Source organism: Cygnus olor, chromosome 18 (genome assembly GCF_009769625.2).
Source record: "Cygnus olor isolate bCygOlo1 chromosome 18, bCygOlo1.pri.v2, whole genome shotgun sequence".
Taxonomy (NCBI): Eukaryota; Metazoa; Chordata; class Aves; order Anseriformes; family Anatidae; genus Cygnus; species Cygnus olor.
The window spans coordinates 8,179,334-8,191,772 of NC_049186.1; the positions used below are offsets into that span (position 1 = coordinate 8,179,334).

At 37.7% G+C, this 12,439-nt stretch overlaps 1 protein-coding gene across 1 annotated transcript in view; it reads left to right on the forward strand.

Annotated features, from left to right (window-relative positions):
- Positions 1–12,439, forward strand: part of ANKFN1 (ankyrin repeat and fibronectin type III domain containing 1) — a 104,193-nt gene that overhangs the window by 33,582 nt on the left and 58,172 nt on the right. Inside the window, exon 2 of the mRNA XM_040530641.1 lies at positions 8,217–8,351. The gene's annotated coding sequence lies outside the window, so the exon portion shown is untranslated. The remainder of the gene's footprint in view (positions 1–8,216; positions 8,352–12,439) is intronic.

The window sequence follows — 12,439 nt, forward strand, 5'->3', positions numbered from 1 at the left end:
ATTGCACCAGTGCCTGTTTGGAAGTGTGAGCAGAAGCCCAGTGTAGCAGTTGGCCCAGAACAGTATCTTCAGAGAGACAAATTATGTTCTCAGATATAATCATTCAAAAGATCTGCATTGTGTGAAATGCTGCAGAATTCTCTTGTCTGGCATCTAATATTTCACCAAGCCTCAGGTATCTGCCCACAGGAGAGACTGACTACATTGCCATATAAGATATTACCTCTGTGCAGGCTTGTAAGTTACTCATATACATGTTATCCATGAAGTGCACATTCACAGAACATGTTCCTGGTTTTATAAAAATAAAATAATGCAGAGAAAATGTACTCAATGAGAGTTTTCACATTGTGTGCATTCACTTAATTTTTCCTTATAGCACCTCATAATTTTTCTGAACAGAGGTCATTAATCATTCCAAATTGTATAGAAGTTTGTGCGATAGCTGTAAGACCACCAAACTCTGACCCTGGAGGAAATGAATTCCTAAAGGTGAAAAGCAAGTGTTTTCATAATTAAGCCAGCTAAGCTGCCTGCTTTTGCAAATATTTATTAACTCAATTCAGCTGAAGTCAGATTAGCACTTTTAGCTGCAGAGAATGTCGTTTCATTGGACCACAAGTCCTTGTTTTCAAATCAATATTCAGTCCTTTAACACAACAGCAAATTATTCTCCCCATCTGTCTTCTGTGACAACTCCAACTAACTTAATATCTGGATGGTGAGGTACAAGCACTTTCTAAGTACTTCATTTATATGTATAAAAAAATATAGGCAGTAGTTATTTATAGCAGCTTGTTAGTTTTTCTATACTTTCTGAAGTCATTTTCTAATGTTCTTTTCTACTTGCTCCGTGTACCTGAAATGGAAGTGAACGTGTAACTAACAAAACATTCTTGGTGCAGTAAACTTGTAGGGTAAGTGAGCTTCATATTGTGAAGGCTTTCCCACCCAATGTCTCTGCACTCTAGGACTAACATGTTTCAGCACAAGTTGAAGAACAAAGGTACTTTGAAACGTGGCTCAGCAGGGGACTGAACCAGAGCAGGACAGAGCAGGCCGTGCCACTTGTACCACCCAGAGCACTGTTGTGTTGTAAGCACCTTCTGCCCCGAGATTAGTCAGCACTGTTCTTTCTCATTTAAGGATGACTGAGAATGTGGGAAATAAAACCAAGAGTATTATGGTCTGAATCAGATTCTCTTTGACCTTCTAGAAAACAGAGTAATGACTTGCTGCAACCTGCCATGAAAGGTGAAAAGTAGGAATTTATTTCAGATTCATTTCTAATGTTTGGTGTTGAAGGCTGCATTAGTCAGGACATGAGGAAGATGGAGGAATGAAAGAGAAGCTGTGAAGCAAATCCATCCAAGTAGTATGTGGTTGTTAGAGAGCAATGATCACTTTCTCTTCTGTTCTGGTTTGAGATGGTAGAGATTTGATTCAAGTGGCAGGAAAGTGAGGACTAGTAATAATGTTTATTGCTTACTGAGAGGTTGACATAAATAATTGAAAGGAAACAGATTCATCAGCTTTAGGTCTTAAGGAAAGTGATGAGAGGATATTTTCATGAACTGCTATTCTAACTGCTACATATTTTAAAAGCCACCACTGCAATAAAAAAGTAATGATTTTTGGCATAATGTTACAGATCTCCTAAATTCTATACAGGAAAGATTTGGATGTGTTTCCTGCATTTTTCTTTTACTTTTATTGAACTGTTGGATTTCAGGAAAGAACAGTCATGTATTTTGAGCTTTGCACAGATTTTGCTGTGCCTCGTACCCTGTGTAAAGTAAACATAATCATATGTCCTTGTCTCTGTAAATTCTAAGAAGAGTTTAACAAATACTCTTTTATGTGCATGTAAATTGCCTCTGTAGTAAACCTCAAATCTTCATGATTTGAAAGCTAGCATAAATGTTCAGCAAAAATGAATGTTTTAAATGTGCTTTTCAACTCAATGTGAAATAGAATTGTACTAGGAAGCCTGGAGTTACTTCACAGCAATCATTTCTATTCTGTTTAGGTTTTTGTATTGCTCCTGTGAGACACTGGTTTGGAACTCCTTGGAGTTATTTTCATTCTAACTGAAATGTAAATGAACAGTCACATCAGACCAAATGATTGCAGTATGAATTCCAGCCTGTGCAAAACTATCATAGCCAGCAAGTGTAATGTTTCTCTATTACAGATGGCCCATGGGGCTATTCATAAAAGCTGGTCTAGTGAGACAGATCTCCTTGTGGTTCTTTCTCCAGTAATGCAGAGAAATAGGCTTTTGGGTTGAATTGTTATCTGGAATAGTCTGTCTCTATCAGGATCTAGAAAGATTATTCTCCCCAGGTAAACGTTAGGCTTTGAAAATAACCCCCCTGCTCCTTTTCCTCGTCCTCAGTGTCAAAGCTTTTCTGAAATGGTACTTTATCATTGTTTTGAAATGCCTGATTTTATCACTATAAAATATTTGTTAGAGATCATTGCCCCTAAACAGATTTGTTCTTTTATTGGGACACACAAGCTGCTCTTCATCCATTTAGTGCAATAAACAATGTTTGGGGTTCACAGAATAGTAGGAAATTGTTCTTCTGTTATCAAAGTTGTTTCTTTGCTCAGCATGAAAAATAATGGCACTTCTTTAGTGTCACTGTGTGTCAAATGCATAGTGTTTAGCTTTATAATAAATGCTCCAATGCATCAAGCTTTGAAGATTTACCTTCAGAATAAGCTTTACATTAGTAATTAGATTGCTAATTATTGTAATCATACAAAAGATACAAAGAAACCTGTCTATATATATTTTAAGTATGTTTTGGTATTTCTAGTGACTGTGTCAAAACCTAAAATTTTTCTGTTCTTTGGAGTATGAAACTTTATAGTTTAAAAACAAACAAACAAAAAAAAAACCACTTTTCTGGAATCATGTGTCTGCCTCTGTGCAGCTTTGTTCTATGCTCAGTTTTAGTAAATCCTACTTTTTCTTTATTCGTTCCTAATCTAGAAATTGCCAGCTATGAAAAGCTTGTTAATTTCTGTTTGTAAAATGTTCTGCTATAAGTTGGATTAAATGCAGTGCAGCTGGGAGTAGTCATGGCCAAACAATACATGGCATAAATTATCTCTATATGGAGTGTCTGACTAGATAGCATAATCAACATGAGGCTGACGAAACATCACAGTTGCGCTGTTGTTGCTGACAACTTCATTATTTCCACAATATTCAGCTGGGTAATTTATTTCTGAGGAGCAGCAGTATCTTCAGATAGGTCTAATGGCCTGCATGTACTTTTATAAACTTTCTGAAGATGGATGTGTTTGTGCAAGTTCAGGTTTTCCTAACACAGAGAGCAATTGCAGGAGCCAGTAGCGAAGGGCGCTTTGGCCTGTGCTGGTTCTCCAAGTGGGCAGCACCTCCTCCAAGCCCTGCTAGTGGGCAGCTCTGCTCTGTGTGTGGATCACTCAGGGCAACAACAGCTGCTCTTAGATTCCTACTTTAAAACAGTGACATCTTTAAGGATCTGATGAACTTTTCATGCTAATGTATCTTTGTTTACCTTAATTTACACTCCAAATGATCCCAACTGACTAAGCAGTGTTTTGTAGCTTCAGGCCTGATTCTGCTCCTCATGGAATAAAGTGTCTCAGGAATTTTCCATTTAAAGAGACCAGGGGAAGAAAAGAAAACCACCAACAACAAAAAGCCACACCATCTTTAAAGAATTCTAACCAAGCAGTGCTTGTTTCTTGCTAGTTCATCTGAAACAGTACTCTGAAATATAAGCAGCCAGGGTCCGCGGCTCCAAGGCACTGCTGTCATGTAGGCTGCCCCAAAGCCAGAGACCTCCTGACCTCCACAACCCTTCCTGTGGAACTGGGAATCTGCACGCCTCAGACACTGGTGGCTCTGCCAGCTTCAGCCCTGCAGCAGAGCCCGGCTGTGCTGCAATCCAAGATGGGTTGAGAGGACTCGAGACCAGGAACCATGGCTAAGGCAGGCATCCTGGAGGAGCTGGGGCTGCCAAGCTCAGTTTCTTTTAGTCGCTTACATCACGGGTGTCTCAAATATTTCAAAACACTTGGGAAAAATTATTTCATTGGGAAATTTTCTAGAGTTAGTCCAAACACAATTATTTTTCTTCACTCACGATTTCAGAATTTCTTGAGTTTGATCACATCTATGACTGATGAACTGGGAAATATTCGTCTTTTTTATGAAAATACTGAATACTTCTGTGTCTCTGTGGATAATAGGTTATTTGCTATGGATTTGGATCAAGAACACTGGCTAAAGGAACTAGTGAAACAGTAAGACTCAGATCAATGTCCTTGAGGAAACGCAAGAAACCAGGGAATAGGACAGAGAGTTAACAAATTGGCCAAAGAGTATGTGTGAAAGATGATAGGTAAACACAGAGCCAGAGGGGCAGATATTGCCAAAACCAGAGTTGGAATTTACTACGGCAGTTTATGTATATATGAAACTTTGCAAGAAAGAATAAGTGAAGGAGCAGAGCAAGATACAGCAAGATTTACTGGCCTGTCGGTGGGGTAGGGCTTTCCCCTTCCCACAATATGCTTTTGGCTGTGTGGGGGTCAGGGAGGGGGGAAACAAAAAGAAACCACAATATTTGGTTTCAGGGAACACTTTAGCCACCTTCTTAGTCACAGATTTCTGAAATGAGAGAGCAGAGTTGGCCTGCCTGTGCTGCTTTGGGAGGGAGGCCAGAGAACCTTCTTCCCAGACTGGTGATCTGCTGGGCTGCGTTGCCTTATCCCAGCTGCAGCAGTGCATGGAAAGCCAGGCTAGATGTCTGAGGAGCGTTAGCTCTTCTCGGGGGACTATTAACAGCCTAAAATACAGCTTTGTCTCTAAAAGTGATGAGTTTTGCCATCGACCGACTGGGAAGTTAAGTCAAGCTCCATGTGAAGCTTTAAAACTCCAAACATTTGAGTGATTTGAGTGTTTCTCAGGTCCAAACTTCAAAAGCCATTTCTGGACTCCACTGGTCTACTGAGTGTTTTTCACTCCATGTTTTTCACATGGAGTGGAAATGCAAGGAGATATAAAAGAGGGATGTTAGATTCTGTATAGGGAGAATGTGCTTGCTGCTGACCTACCATCTGCAATTAAGTGTTGGACAATGTTTGCTAGGGACAGTGTAGTAATAAAACCTGTGCGTGGCTGCTGCTCCATGGACACCAGGCTTTTGAAGAACTGGGTGAATACTGCCACCTATTGATTGACGAGATGAAAGTGAATGTCTCCCAGCCACCCTGTGAGTGTACAGAAGTCTGCGAGTTTATCACCCTCCACATGAAAACAGCCTCCCTCATTCCAGAAATGTTACCTGTCTCCAGAAGAAACTACCAGTTTGCCAAATGGAATAAATGTCCAGTAAAATGTGCTGCTTAGCTGCTAAAAATATCTGTTGTGTATAAAGCTGAGATTAATATAGGGTAAATATTTTGATAAATGTGCCGGTTAATCAGCCAGTTTGCGTGGTTTCTTCAAATGAAATGTATTGCTAAACTAGCATCTTCATAATAATAATATGCAGCTTTTGGAATAGTAAAAATAATAGCTTCTGGAATCAGCTCATGGTGTGTGCTACAGGTAGATAAACTTTTAGAGTGATCAAATATGGAGTGAAAATTTGTCACAAAAAGCTGTTTAAATAAGTAGTTTTAGTACAGCAAACCAAATTTTCTGCTCAACTAATTAAGTATGAAATATAGGCAAGTGAAACAATAAATGGCTGACATCTGAGTCATCTCCTGGAGTCACCAAATACTATGGATGTGCAGGTTTCTGTACAAGATCAGGCTAACAGGTCTGCTTACATGTGTTTTATCGTAAACGTAGGGGGTTGTTTTCTGGAAATCTTTGAGTCTTTTCCATTTCCAGAACTACATGTAGGTGTGGCTTGGACTTGGATACATTCAGACATCACTTTTAGTAACTAATTTCTTGTTTTATCATTCGGTAAACTTACGATTAACTCTCTTACCTTACTGAGTGTTGTTTTTTGTCTTCTGGCTTTTGAACACTTTAACAATGAACCTAAATCTATATGATAGGAAGATTAATGATAATGCTTACTTGATATAAACAAAATATCTTTTAAAGATCTTGCTTGAGCAAGAAAACGTCTTGTATTCCACTATTCCACTAAGCAGTATTTGGGTAGCAATAGAGAAGTGCTAAGCAAAAGGCAAGCACAAAAGTTCTACTTTCCTCCAAGCTGAAAGGAGAAAGCAAAGGAGAGAAGGGGGAGTACTGACACACAATGAGAAATTGCTAGAGAGTGTTTAAGAATAGATTAGTTCTAGTAAACAAACTTTAGTTTTTCTAGTGAAAACAGCTGGACAGTGAGAATTTCCTCATGAGAGAGTTCCATAAACGGGTTAATGCAGCCCAAAAAATGCTATTGGAGCTTTTGACTCAGAAGAAGCATCGCTGTTCAGGACAGCACTGAAAATGGAATTTCTATGCTTTTGTTTAACTAATTTTACTTATGCTTAGACACTTCAGATTTTCAGCATTTTTTTTTTCTCCAAGTAGTATCCCACTGTTAAAGTGGTATTCAGGGGTTTCGAAAGATTTCCAATCTTTCTCCTTTTGACAGGGAGCAGTAAGCTCAGTCAGCTGTCCTGCGGACTGCTGACTAATGATCCTCAGAAACAACAGGACAAAAGAGGGAATCCTCTACACTTCAAGCTTGTGATTGTCACTGCATAGGAAAAGTAATGTTGCATGTAGCATATTTTCATAGCACCTTGTGTCAGCTGCAGCAAAACATGCAGATACTTGGACTGTGGATATTCTTGTCGTATGTCTTTGAAGTGGATGTATGCATGTTTTCAGACATGGATATATCTATATATATATTAATGCATAGAGAAAATATCTCCCTCAAAATAGGACTCATATCCAGATTGATTTTAAAGGTATAGAATAACAAGTATACTATAGAATAGTATAGAATAAAAAGTATGGAAGTTCAAGTCCAATGAGAAATCAATGTCCAGGGCCAGATTTTAGCTTACCTATTTTTGCAAAAGGATGCTATTTGGAATGGACCTCTTTAAAAACAATTAAACAGACAAACAAACAAAAAAACACCACAAAACAACATCAAATAAAAAACAACCAAACAAAAACAAACAACCAAACAAAAAAAAACCCACTCTTCTGTAGATGGCTATGACAGACCCAGGAATGAGAATGTCAATTTTTTTCTGCTGCCAGATATTGAACAGGAGTATTCCAGTTACATGAACCCAGTGGACTGTCCAGGGAGGTTAATGGTTTTCTAGATGGTTTAGATGGTTGTTCACTTTTGTTCATCACTTACATTATTTTTGGAATTCTGAGGCTGTGTGAAATTCCATATTCTGACTTGCTAACATCTTTGCGGGTTTCTGTGGGATCCAGTGTTAGTATTTTTTGCCCAATTGTAAAAAATGTGTATTTTGAAATATCACCATTCTACTGTTCTGGAAGGTGTTACCACAGATATATTAATGTTACAGGATCTCTTTTAGCTGAAATGTAGGCATCAGTAAAAAAAAATTTCTTATTCATTTAGTAATCTTTTTTTCAGCATAACTTGCTCAGGCTGTGAGCTTTCAAATGATCTTGCAGATGTCCCATAGCTATGGATATGGTTGCTGCTTTTGTTGCTATGATTGCAGACAGCTGTACTGGTAGCTTGCTTGAAGAAAGAAGAAACAATACATCACATGCAGCATGCATTACTGGACAGACTGTAGGACTGTGATTCTTTTTTTCCTTTTATTGATTTAACATAAAACTAACTGCTTTAAGATGGCTGTGTTAATGCCTTTTTGATCATACTTTATGCCAAATTAATTACAATTGCAGTTTTGTTTACTCTGGAAGTAATTATTTGTTCTACTTGCATGCTGTGCTGCTGATCAATTTTAAGGGATGCAACAAGCTAAAAGCATACAGAAGTCATGGCATCTTTGACTACGGAGGCAAGAGCTTTAGATATTAGTCATTCCTATAGCTGCAGAGGTAAAACAGTATAGAGTTAAGGCACCAGATACTCCAGATACTTTACCTGTGATACAACACTATTTGCTTTAAATACTATTTTGCTCTGAGAGCTTGTCAGTCATCTTGTACCTCAGTAATTGCTACTAATACCAATTGCTAGCAATAATTTTTTCATTTCTGATCATTCATGCAGTATAAGGAAGAGGTTTACTCATTCTACCCAGAGGCTGAACCAGCAGAGACAGCAAAGCCAATGTGATTCATTAAATGAAGATACTGGACAAATACCACCAACTTGTTCGTATTTTGCCTTGGATAGCCTAAGCTGGTAAGTCAAATTTATTTTTAACACATATATTCTTAACTATTAGTTCAAGAATAAAATTGTTTAATAAACATATTTAAGAATATGTATAGTGTTGAGTGTTTTCTTGTCTGTTGTTTTCCTAAGATCTGAAGGTAATTCTTTTACAGCTATGCTGTGTCCGTCTAGTTTACCTGTCTATACCGTGCAGCATGTTTGTGCCACATGAAACAGACAGTGATCTATAATTTAGACTTTTTTTCTCAGCAATCTGATTTTAAAAGGACACGAATATTATGTGAGTACTTACCAATCAAAAAAATGCTTTTACAAGGAGAACATATTAATATTTATTTTTGAATTTGACTTTTAAAACACCCTGCTGTTAGGGAATGAAGAGGTTACTTCAGTGCTTAGAAGTGGAAGTAGAAATCTGCTCACAATGATCAAGCTACCGCATGTGCAGCATGAGATGTGTGTAGGAAGACTTCTGTCACTGGTTTGGTGCATACTATAACAGGGTGGTAGTTATGCAGATGAGACTGTGCTTTGGTGATTATTTCCAGGATAGTACAGTAACTTTCCCCAAGAATGCAGGTTATTTATTCCTGGAACCACTGCCATAAGCTGCCCCCCTCCCCCCCCACCTTTTCTTTTTTTTTTTTTTTTTTTTTTTAATTTTTGGAAATGCAAACTACCGCTAATTAACAACCAGTTATAAGGGGAGCTGCTGCTGTTAGTCTGTATAGTTCTGGCCTTTACTGAGAAACCTAGTAACATGCTTGTTGTAGTTCAGGACTTGCTATGAGAATGCTAGTGAGACCACATAGGGCTGCTCTGAACCATACTGAGATCTCCTTTCTCAATTTCATTTTGACCTGTGCTAGGTATTTGCAGAGGTTTCCATCAATGAAAATCACAAATGGGTCCATTCTGGACATCACCTGTTTCTAAACTGTTTGTCTGATGTACTGTAACAATATTAGTTGTCACAGTGATATATCCTCAGGTCAGGCATGTTTCACTGGCAGAATTTGTTATTTCAGTGGATGCATGTTTTTGGATTTCACCTGATTGGTGATGTGAAGACTGTGTCCTCGCATCGGAGTGGGGAGGGGGGCAGGAGGCATGAATTACTTAAAGGAGCATAAAGCTGCTCTTACAAAATGGCTTGCACCTATAATAATGAAATGCCAACATCCAGTTACATAATTCTGTTGCTTTTTTTTTTTTTTTAAGCTGATATGTCTTTGTTTTCCTTATTTCTTATTATATATTTTACTCCTGATTTTACCCAATCTCATTTCAGTTGCTCCCCCAGGAGTCATTTCTACAGCTTAGTAAGATCATACTGAAAGGAAGTTTTCCAGAATATGCAGCTTACATTTACCTTTCCTTTTTTCGTTCCATACCTTGTATGTGACTAGAAAGTATGTTAAGTATTATAATCTTCAGCAGTGTTTTGCATCTTGCTGTTTCAGTGGTCAGGAACGCAGTGCATTTGTCTTACGTTATGCCAGCTGTTGCTTTGTTTTTTGTCTTTATTCCATGCATTGCTTCAGGGTTCTGATGGTTAGCATAAAAAAATGCATATTTGTATTTTTCAAGTAATTTCTGGTGCATCGATTCCGTAGTATTGTTGAATAGCTGCAACTCTTACAGTGTTTATCTAGCTTCTCTATACATTTACCTGCTCTTGACTGCAGAAACATTTAAAAAAAAAAGATTTTAAAAGATTCAGTCCCCTTCTTACCTTTATGCTAATCTTAAGGATTTGCTTTGGCTCTGTACTCAGAAATCTTCGCTTCATAATATGGAAGCCATATTGTAAGAGTCCTTGGAAGTCATTGTTTAGATGGTTAGTAACGCTCTGTTGTTTTCCTCTGAATATATACATCCTGTTTCTTTGAGCAGATCAAAGTGGGAAGGACTTCACTAACCCCTAGAGATTGTAATGTCTGGAGTCAAACTAAGGTTTGGTACAGTCAATGTGACCGGTAGTCCACACCATGGTGAAAAGGTCTGAGCAGACTTGGTATTAAACTGCTGCTACGCTTTTCAGGGTTGGAGACATAGGCCAGCAGCTCAATGATATCTAAATTTATTTTGGTCCTGAGACAATGGCAACCTCGTAGAGAACTATAGCATATTTAGAAGTTTCTTTTCACAGTATGCATGTTGAAATGGAACTGACCTGCAAACTGAATTTTGAATGTGTACTGGGAGATGTGATTATCAAACCCTCAGATTTCTTGGAAAACTGTTCAAAGACTGAGAGGTATTTTATTCTCTTAAGTTAAATTCTCCTCATAAAAGAAAATGTTTCTGTCAAAGTGTTCTTTGTAAATAAGTCTCTTCAGTGACTCTCCTCTCCACAAATAACTTAGGGACTTGAAGTCGATAAGCATGTAGTTTGGTCCAGCAAGATGTAATAACCTAGGGTGGACTGATAAAGGCATAAGCTGTGTTAGCTTTAATAACAGGTATTGTTGTTTGGTTTTAGTAATACCACAGTAAGTATTAGAAGCCCTACTAAGCGCGTAAGCCTAATATATTTAATATAAACTTACTAAATGTCTACACAGCTTCTCAGTAAATATCCATATTGGCCTGTGGGCTTTATGGAGGGGTTCCAAGCTTCATTATGTAATATTATGCCACTCAGAGGTACCAAACCTGTTGCTTTTGGTATAAAAAATAAAATCCCAAAGCAAACAAAGTAGTGTATGTTGAGGTATGTTTGAATTAGGTATTGGATGGATCTACTTGGCTTTTTAGTCCATGTCCTGATGACATTTAAGTTTGCATGGTGAATGCAAATTGTTCTCTCTCATATGCTCTCGTAAGTGTGATAATTTGGTGTTCAATAACTCCACTCTTGGAATCAAATGGCTTTGGGAAATTGAAACTTTCTTTACAAACATACCTATAATATTAATTGGCCTGTTTTTGTTTACAGTTTGGGACTGATTCTTGAACATAATTTATTGATGAAAAGAAGTTCTTGGTTGATGTTAGCTTCACCCAGGTGAAAACTAAGGTAAGAGGAGGATAAGTTTATGTTGGATAATCTGTAGTTCTATATGAACTATGAGAGGATTATTCTGAAAAATGTATTATTTTTTGGTAAATGGCTGAATTTCTTAAAATGGAAATAGTGTGGAACAGTCGAAGATGAAGTTCCTTTGGTAATCTGCTATTTTTAAAGCTTTTAAAATAAATATCTGAAAATAAATTGTATTATTGAAGCTATTTTAAACAGTTGCATGTGAATGAAAAATTTTGACCATTTGAAAACACATTTTATTCCATGTTTATACTTCCGACTTATTCCATTGGTACAACTCTAAAACAAAAGGCTGCCTTCAAAGGTTGTCCAATACTGAAACTCAGCACTTACTGGCAACTTCCATGTGGTAAGGTCTAAGTTACTTTGATTCCAGAACATGGTTCCAAATAATACTAGTGCTCCTTGGAACATTTGTAAGTTGGTTATCTTAATTCTAGTGTTTGCTCTAGGTGACTTTAACAAGCACATTCTCATTACAGAGACTTTGATCAAACATATTTCCCTGTGTTCCTTGGTTCCCACTAAGCCTTTCTGTCTAGTCTATGCAGGCTTATTGTTGGGGGCAGTGAATAAAAAGCTTCATGAGGAGATGTCCTTGTAGTCACTGCTGAAACACATGTAATAAAAGGCAGGATGAATTGAGTTACTTGTGTGTGAGCCTCACTTTACCTTTTCTCCACAAGCTCGGAGAAAGACAGTCCAAAATCATCCTAGTACTGCTGCTCCCTGAGTCCCAGAGAGCTTGTTTCTTACTATATCCATTTTTGCACATTAGTTTCATGAATGCAACTCACACAGCATTGCTGTCTTCTGATTGCACGCACTGTTATGATTTAGCAAAATTTTCTCATCACATATCACAAGTATGTTGACTTGATTTCTCTTCAATGCCCCATGAGCTTGGAGAATATATGAGATTACTTGTCCTCGGATATTTGTTTACTCAGGATGTCTGCTTCACCACTATTTGCAAATGAGAAAGGAAGATGTAAATGACTTATGAGACCTGGGTGGTGTATTTAATCTTAGGAACCAATTCATG